Here is a 9319-nt window from a genome sequence, read left to right on the forward strand (position 1 = left end):
TAAAAATATAAAATTTCCGAAATGTAGATGTATAGCAAAGCGTTCTAACTGAATAAAGATTGAAACTTGCCCAGTGTTGAAGAAAAGTCACTTCATTGTGCCAGTATACAAAACGATTAATTTACTGTGTTTTTGTTATTTCTTACTCCTGTTTTTAGGTATTCGGTATTCGGCCGAATAGTGATTAAATATTCGGTATTCGGCCGAATAGTGAAAAATAGGCCGAATAGGCCGAATACCGAATAGTAACCGAATATTCGTTACATCACTAATTATAATAAATAAAATTGTATGTGGCGCCATCTGTTATGAGATTTTGTTATATAAATTTTTTATTATTTATTGTGACATCGTCACAATACCTGGATGCAATTTTAATTATATTTGTAACTTTTGTGATTTAAAATATATGCTCTCCACGTCAAATTATTAGTAATGGTTTGCCCCTGTACATCACACTTTACCTTTAACAATAGAGTCGCACCAGTCATCTATTAATTGCTTTCAGGGAGAAGTTTTAAATTGAAGTAACATAACTTCCGCTTCGCATCGGACGTTTGTATAGTTTAATCATTAGATGAAATAAAAATTTTAGCTTTGCTATACAGATATGCCTTTCTTTTTGTTTCGGAAAGAGAGATAATCGCTTTTCTAATATTAAAAACGTTATTATATAGACATTAAATACAACATTAAATAGACATATCCTCATTAGGATACTATCAGTTTAAAAGAACAAAAAAGTCATGATAATAATAGTAGGTATAACCTGATAATGAATCAGTGTCTACACAACCGTGATTCAACGCTGATATCAGCCAGCGATTAGAGAGCCTGTAATAAGAGTTGGTCATACGCAACGAGCTAGAATATAGTACTGTATACATACCGTACGTTTTTAAATTCGACACTTACATCACCGGTGAGTTTTTCCGTTGAACAATCTAACATCGGGTTTTCTAGAAAAAAAAGAAACGTTTGCGTTGAAAGGACGCTTTTCACGGTGGCCAACTTAATAAAGGATAAGGTAACGATTGTGGCTGTTTTGCTAAATAAATAAACTAACTCACATAATCATTATTTAGGGTTTATTCGATATTTGTTTATTAAGTTATGGCAACACAACACTTGGGCGATCTGCCTAGAGGGGATACCTTCCGGGAGGTCTTGTAAAAGGAAATTGGCCCCTATTTAGACGTTACACACGTGCAGAAAATCACGTGGCCAGCTCGTCCGAGCTTGGCGCGAACCCATGATCGAACTCCAGGATTTAGGGCACGAAGACCGCTTGGCCACTGGTGGGCAGGGTTTATTCGAATTAACCCTTATCAGTATAAATTTCTTTTATACTGGGTCTTTCTTCAATAATTTGAATTTCTTGAGAATTTATATCATTAGGAAGATGAAGAGGCCAAATATCAGTCCTTATCAACTTTGGACGAATTCTTGGAGGTTTTATCATATACAGATCGTTCGTTAATCCGTCCGGTGTTACTGCGTCCACAACAACAGTGAATCGATAGTTTCTATAAGCGAAATTTACTTGTTTCGTGGAAGCCATCATGTTAGTTTGTTGAAAATTCAACCGTCTTTCATGTTGAGACCGTTCAGCTCAACGGTGAATCAACAATGACGTCACGGACTTCAACGGACAACTCAATAGTCCATTTAAAAACGTCGTTTTCTCACTATTAAACTAATCGTTGATACAACACGCTATTTTATTAGCAAAATTTCGTTCGAGTCGTTACTTCACAAGATTTGTCAATTTGAGTCGCTACCAAGGAAGCTTTTGTTTGTTTTTTTTTGGTGGCGACTCAAAACCACCAAATTTTCATAGCATCAATGCTTCTTATACACAAGCTACTATATCAAATTTTATTTCTTAATTAATCATCACCTCATCCTAAGATATTAACTCTTAAAACCATACTTTATCATCGAAATTGGTTTTGAAGTATTCCCGCTACGTTGCTAAGAAATCGTTATGGAAAATATTGCGTTGGATATATTAAAAAAATACTTGTTGTTATTGCGATAAGCACTTCTCCTCAAAAGGAAATCTTACTAACAAGCATGTAGGTTTAGAACACAAGCAAATCCTGATGGAGGAAAAGTCTATATTCTGTCGTGAGACTTCATGTTCTGAAGGATTTTCTACTTTCCTTCGATTACGTGAACATTTGGAGAAAGTACTGTACCTGTACAGTACATGGATTTGCCTGTGAAATTGAGAAGCTGGAATTCAAAACTATGAAGGGTAAGTAAATTCTCTTCTAAAATTTTAAAAATGCTGTATTTAATTAATATATCTTAAAATAATTGTTTTCATGAATATTAACAACTCATTCAGTAGTAATTAAAAATATTACGTACTGTATTTGACAGATTTCTACGAATGGAAAGCCACAGATAAGTTGAGAACCAACTAAAGTTAACTGCGTCGTACTCGTGCAGCTCTGGCACACGGGATCATGACTACGCTCAATTCAGAAATTTACTGTACTTACAAAAGGAAAACATTCAATAACAGATTGTGCATATAAAAATGTTGCAAATGCATAATTTTCAATAAATCTTTTTCATAAAGAATACATCTTTCTTATGAATACTGTAGCATTTTTCTTAGCTAACGTTCAAATGAATCATTGCAGATCTGTTAAATCAGGCTACAAAAAGTTCACTAATATTTTACTGACGATGATAATTTGTTGATGGATTTAAACTACCAATTCAAAAGACTTTACTCAAATTACACAAGATACACTTATTTCTTGATATTTACTAGGGTTAGGTTTCTCAAAATCTCGTGAAGACCAAATAAGGATGTCTATGGAGAGAATTGAGTTAGGTTTTGTGGAACATTTGAAAGATAAACGTTAATTGTAAAATAAAATATTGCAGATTTTCTAATATAAAACGTTTAAATTATTTCTAAAAAGCAATGAATAATTTTATTAAATAAAAAAAGAAAAAAAATTCGAGTAAGAGATTGAAAATTCAGCAGGAAAATTTTGAGATTAAAAGAATTTAAGAGCGAAAGTCTACATATTCTATAGAATAACTTTTATAATATACTGTACTGTACAATTTTAAATATTTTGATAAAAATAATGAACAATAATCATCCTTTAAATTTATAATATAAACAATGAACATTAGACAAAAGACAAATTTGACGTTCAACAAACGAACAGTAGCAAATTTTATTCGTAATAAATTATTTACACCACAGTCAGAATTATGCTTGTCCAGCTTCTTGACGTCAGGAAGTAGCGACATCTCCTGGTAAAAAACAGAACTACGGCTACGAAATCGTTCTGTAATTAGACGCCAGTTTCCTACATGCCTACAAACAGCAGCGCACTCCCGTTGCAGAGCGACCGCTATTAACGAACGCACCCACAAACTGTTACCAGTTGATGATGTTCATGCTGAGATCATCATATAAAATGAATAATCCTCAGGTAAAATATTTACTTAAATAATAAATAAGTATTTTACCTATGAAAAAAATGAATAATAAATCCGATTTAAATAACACATGTTTTTTTTAATTTTTGGAACCTAAACCCCCCTTTTTTGCACTAGTTTTGTCTCGTATAACACGGATTCGCATAACACGGCAATTTTTTGGAACGTAACTCCCGTGTTATACGGGGGTTACCTGTATTTTTAATTGAGGTATTATAATAAACAGAATTGTGTGTTGCGCCATCTGTTATGTGATTTTGTTATAAAAACTTTCTATATTTTTAATTATTATAGAATGGCCAAAAGCTTAATTTTCAAGGTGGTAGTCTTCGTTAATTCTGGTCCCACTCGAGATATGATACGTGAACTTCCCTTTATTATTATTACTATTTTTTTTCAAAATCCTACTTTTTATTTTTATATGAAGTCAACAAGAACTATTTTATGATTAAACAATTGCAACTTTAGTATCATATGTTATATTTGTTTTTAATCTTTGTTAATATTTCAGTGTAGCTCAATCTTGTTCCTTTATAAAAATTTACTTATACAGTATTGTATTCAAAATTTTTATTTTATTACTGCTGTTAAAGAATCATTATTTTATGCATAGTTTTACTTTTATTTTATTAAGCTTATTGAAAAATATGCTGTAAATATTTTTAAAAAATCAAAATGTAATGTTGAGTTAGTAATTTAAAATTTTCAGACTGTTAATTTCAAAATTAATCAGAAAAATTTTCTGTAGAACTATTTGCTGCATAATCATGTCATATCACCCTTTGAATAAGTTATATGAAGATATGGATGATATTGAGAAATATTTTCAGGTAATATGATTTTATATTCAGCAGTAGCTACGTTTCAATTCATTATTCTAATTTTAATTTACATTAATTTGTTAGTAGAAAAATCAATTTATTTGTGAATATTGATAAAGTTACAGATCATATTTGCTTTTAACCTCCAAAGATATTGTTGAAAATAATACAACCACATTTAAAATGCTCTAAATACGGCAAATTATTAACAGAGACTGGATTTTGATTTTATATGCCATCAAGTATCCACCTGACCTGTAACTATAGAGAACGCATTGGTTACTAAGTGTCAGCTATCAGAAAAAGCGCTAAGAAGAAAAACACTAAAGATTTGAAAAATATCTCGAGTATTCACTAAAAGAATCCAATAGAGATATTGTAAAGTACTATTATTATTTTTCCGACTTTCCAACGATTATCGACACTACTGTGTGCCGGAAATAGCCGTTTCCTAACGGGTACTTTACGCGGATTCGCGTTAGTGTGCCAGGCCTGGACTTTAAGCGTGCACCGAATTAAATAATGACAAAGTTTGTCAATAACAAAATCAAATATTTAATTAAACTTCTATTAATAAATTCTATACAGTATTTAGTAAAAATCAAACAATAATTTATTCAATGAAACTCAACAAGAATCAATCCGACAAACTCAAATCAATCTATTTCTAACTTAATTCTATTCCCCTTTGGAATTCGACAAAATCAAAGAATTAACTTATAAACAATAATTCTTATAAATTAAAGATCCTAATCGTCACCTCAATATACTAGGAACCTATTTCCTCAAACTCTCAAGACTTTCTATAATCGTCGATCCACAAATCGAATAACTTCAAAATCCTATCGGACACCTCTCTCGTTCACTGCTACGAAGCTCACCAAAGCTCGTTGCTATCAGGAATTCACCTCGTTCGTTTTCACTTGAGTTAGAGGCTTTATAGTGTGAGGTGACGTCACAATTCTGAATGAGCTCACTCTCCTCATTTACATACTTATCTGTAACATTAAATTTTTCTTGTTTATCTGGCAGATTATTTTCCGACAATACTTCGCTAACCTTTTACATTATTCTTTTTAACAATTATCGGGATGCTTTATTCTTTTAAGGTTTAGCGATTCCTAACTGGGTTGTGGGGTCTTCCCCCCCCTTTTTCTCGGTGCGGACTTACTTTTTTCCGCTTGGGAAGCGCAAGTGTGCGCGAGTTTTTCTACGGCGCTTTTCTTTCGTCGGTGAGTTGGTTTTTCTTCTATTTTTAAGTTACTAAGGTGAATGGTGAGGAAACCTTCGTCTTAACTAAACATAAGCCCCAAACAAAATATAATGAAAGCAAAATAAAAGTAAAATAAAAATAAAGCTCAGACTTGGTTCCTTACAATCTGAAACGAATAGAGATCTCCTCATGGGCACTTGGTAATGTCAGATCCACACGCCACAAACTCGCACATGCATTCTAATAAGCAGAGCCGGCCCTACCATAGGGCAAACGGAGCAGCCGCTCCAGGCGCTAAGTCCTAGAGGGCGCCTCAGTGGTAAAGAAAATTAAAGGGTATAAATTAGGGACAGCCAAGGGGGTCGCCATAATAGGATCTCGCTCCATCCTAAGACTTGTCTCGGGCCGGCACTGCTAATAAGCATATTGTTTATTCAGAAATAATATCTCTTCTTCAAGAAAAATCTATAGAATTTTCAATTGAACACTGACAGTGAAAATTACTTATTTGATTGATTAATTAAAAGTGAGTTTTTGAAAATTATGCCTCTTTCACTAGAATTTCAGGTTTTTACTCTTTACTACCTTCATTCACTTTATACTATGAGTTATTTATATAGTGAATGTAAAATATATCCATAAAGTCTCGAGTTTAATTCTAAATATGATGTTAATGTAATTAACAATTGACAAATGATATTTGGCCATTTTTTTCGATTCCCTAAACCATCGTGCGCCGCGAACTGCAACATTTTTTTATAAGATTAACGTAACATAAGCGTTGAATCTCTGATATAATTATTTTAATATTATATTAATTATTTAATAAAATAATTTTATAATTATTTATAAAAATATTCATATTTTAACTAAAAAAAAAAATCAACGTTTTTAAATCAAAATACATACAATGTCAAAAGCGACATCTAGCGTTATCGAAATTTACAGCTGTGAATTTAATCGTCAGATGGATTGACGATGAAGTTTTATAGAATAATAAGGGCTGTAAAGTTATACGAAGTGACGTTTCTACAAAATATACATAATCATCCATTCTAAACTAATCTACGTTTTATTTGGAACTGATCATTATTCAGTAAGTTGAAATATTTTTTCTTATAAAAAAATTCTATGAATAAAACTGAAAGAATTCAATTAAAATTTAAATAAATAAAAATTTAGGGAAACTGAACGAATAACAATAAAGTAAAATCCTTTGTATAGATTTTTTCAAGTGCATTATCTCTGCGAACTATTGGCGAATGTCACTTATTGCTGTACAATTGTAACAATTATAATTAGGCAATTTGCATATACTGTATTATACAAATACGTAAACAAATTATATCTGGAAGTAGCTTCTACCTATATTTATTATATTCATAGTTAAATTTAATTGCATTAAAGCTATAAAATATACCACTTTCTGTAATCAACGATAAATACAAGGATTAATTCTATTATCAATTCATTTAAATTGATTATTTAATTTATAAAACTTTTATGATTTTGAATTTCTATATAGAATTTTTTTTCAATAAGTTTTTATATAGAAATTTACAAAAAACACTTATTCTACAATTCTATATAAAATGTCTAAAAAATTATATATAGAATTTTTTAGACATTTTATATAGAACTGTGATTTTAACATAATGTTTTTTTTTTTAAATTAACATTTAAAAAGAACATTTATTTGATTTTGTTTTAACTTTTTACATTATTTTTTAGTTAATTATGTAATGTAATGCAATGTTCCAATATATATTGTAGTATAATTTGTGAACTATGACATAATTTTGTACTTATGAAGAGTTATAATTTTGATATGAAATTAAGAATTAGGTTTATATTTTAAATTAAAGACTAATTGATTTTTTTTATGATTAAAGATATATAAACAATAAAGTTTAATGAATGGGTTTCATTTGAGATAGAATTTTTTATTGTTGGCTAAAGTTTAGTTTAATGAATTTGTTAGAAAAATAATAATGTTAAAGTGACATACAACATTCTTTGCTTTCAGCATTAAATGAAAGCTGATTAACATAAATATAATTTAATAAAAATTAATAATTTGCCATATATATTAATTAATTAAAAATTAAATGTAACAAAATAAAAATTTTATTTAATAATGTGATTTTTTGTATCTTGTTTCATATATCCAGCATAAGTTATGTTATTAAACAGCATTTAATTTTTTATCATATATAACAGACATGGGCAAATAAATGCAGCTCTTGCTGAAAGTGTTAATTTCTGCTTTTTATTATTATTTTTACAATTTTATTTCCACAGTTTTGTGAAAATATGTTTATTTAAAAAATTCAATATTTGTTTTATATTATTTTTATATTGTATAATAAAATCGTGGTACAGAATAAAAAAGTACACAACTGCGGCTCCCATGCATTTTGCAAAACCTACATTTCAGCTCCCATTGAACTCTTGCTTGCCCACTCCAGATATATAACATTAGCTATCTTAAAAAAAATCAATTATATAATTCTAATTATGGTTTCAGAATAATAAACACTTGTTTATTAAATTAAAAATAAACATAATAGTCTCTCTTTCCTTTTGTTCTAATCCTTGCTCTCCCAACCTCATCTATTCTCTTCCCTTCACACTAGGAAATACCTTTGAGTGCTCCTAGTATTTCTGCTCCATTTTGCAATGTGCTAAGTTCATAATTTGAGCTACAGAGATTTTGGGAGAAAATTATTTGAGATAAACATGGAAAATGTACTGAATTTAGACTGAAAATTCAGGGGAAAATAAATTTTCAAATAGAGATTTTCAAGATAAACATGTTTGAAATAGACAGGTTCAACTGTATATTTTTATTTATTTTTATTTTAAGTCCTGAATTACATTTAAATATGAATAGCAGCATGTTAAAATATGTAGAAAAATAAACTCTATAACAAGTTAAAAAATTTGTAGATATTAAAGTAATGTTTTTAAACAAAGTCTGTTTAACTTTGTTACTTGAAAAAAATTGAAACTATGAAACACATTTAAATATCAGTTAAAAATTAAATAGTATCATTATTATTTGATGATTAATAATTGTTATCTAAGTTAAATTAAAGAAAATAAAAATATCTAATTTTATTTTTTCTAATTTTGATGTAATTCTGATAAGATAATTTTTCTGTCTAATCTATATTTCATTAAAAATATGCTGATTAATTTAGTTAAATATGTAATAAAATTAATTCTTTATGCTTAAGTTAATTTAATTAAACAACGAAAGAATGATAATACAATATTTACATTTTGTGAATTGAAACTGGCTACACAAAAATGTAAAGTTTTAAAGATTTTAATTGAGAATGTAGACATTAAATATTATATAGTCTTTTATATAAATGATGATAAAAAAATCATTCACAACTTTATTATTTAAGGTCTGTAAATTTTTTTTACTAAATTCTGTACTCTAATAAATATTAGTTGAATTTTTAATAATTCAATTATATATATTAAAATATAATTTGTGCCCTTTACTCCTTTGAAATTTTACCAAAAAGGTTTTTTTTATATTAAATATTTATTTAATTAGACATACTAGGCAGAGCCCATGATGCGGGGTATACAATAATTCGTTACATGTACATTACACAAAAAAATATCATAATCCATCCGTTATTACAGAGAAAATTAACATATACATAAATCAAAACAAAAATTATACAAGTATTATTATAAACATCAAAAATAAATATCTGAAAGCCCAATATCCAAATATAAACATATAACATAATAACAAAAAATCATCATGGGGAGAACTATCCAACCAAAA

This window comes from Centruroides sculpturatus, unplaced genomic scaffold, assembly GCF_000671375.1.
Source record: "Centruroides sculpturatus isolate CEXI.00-Female unplaced genomic scaffold, Cexi_2.0 scaffold445, whole genome shotgun sequence".
Classification (NCBI taxonomy): domain Eukaryota; kingdom Metazoa; phylum Arthropoda; class Arachnida; order Scorpiones; family Buthidae; genus Centruroides; species Centruroides sculpturatus.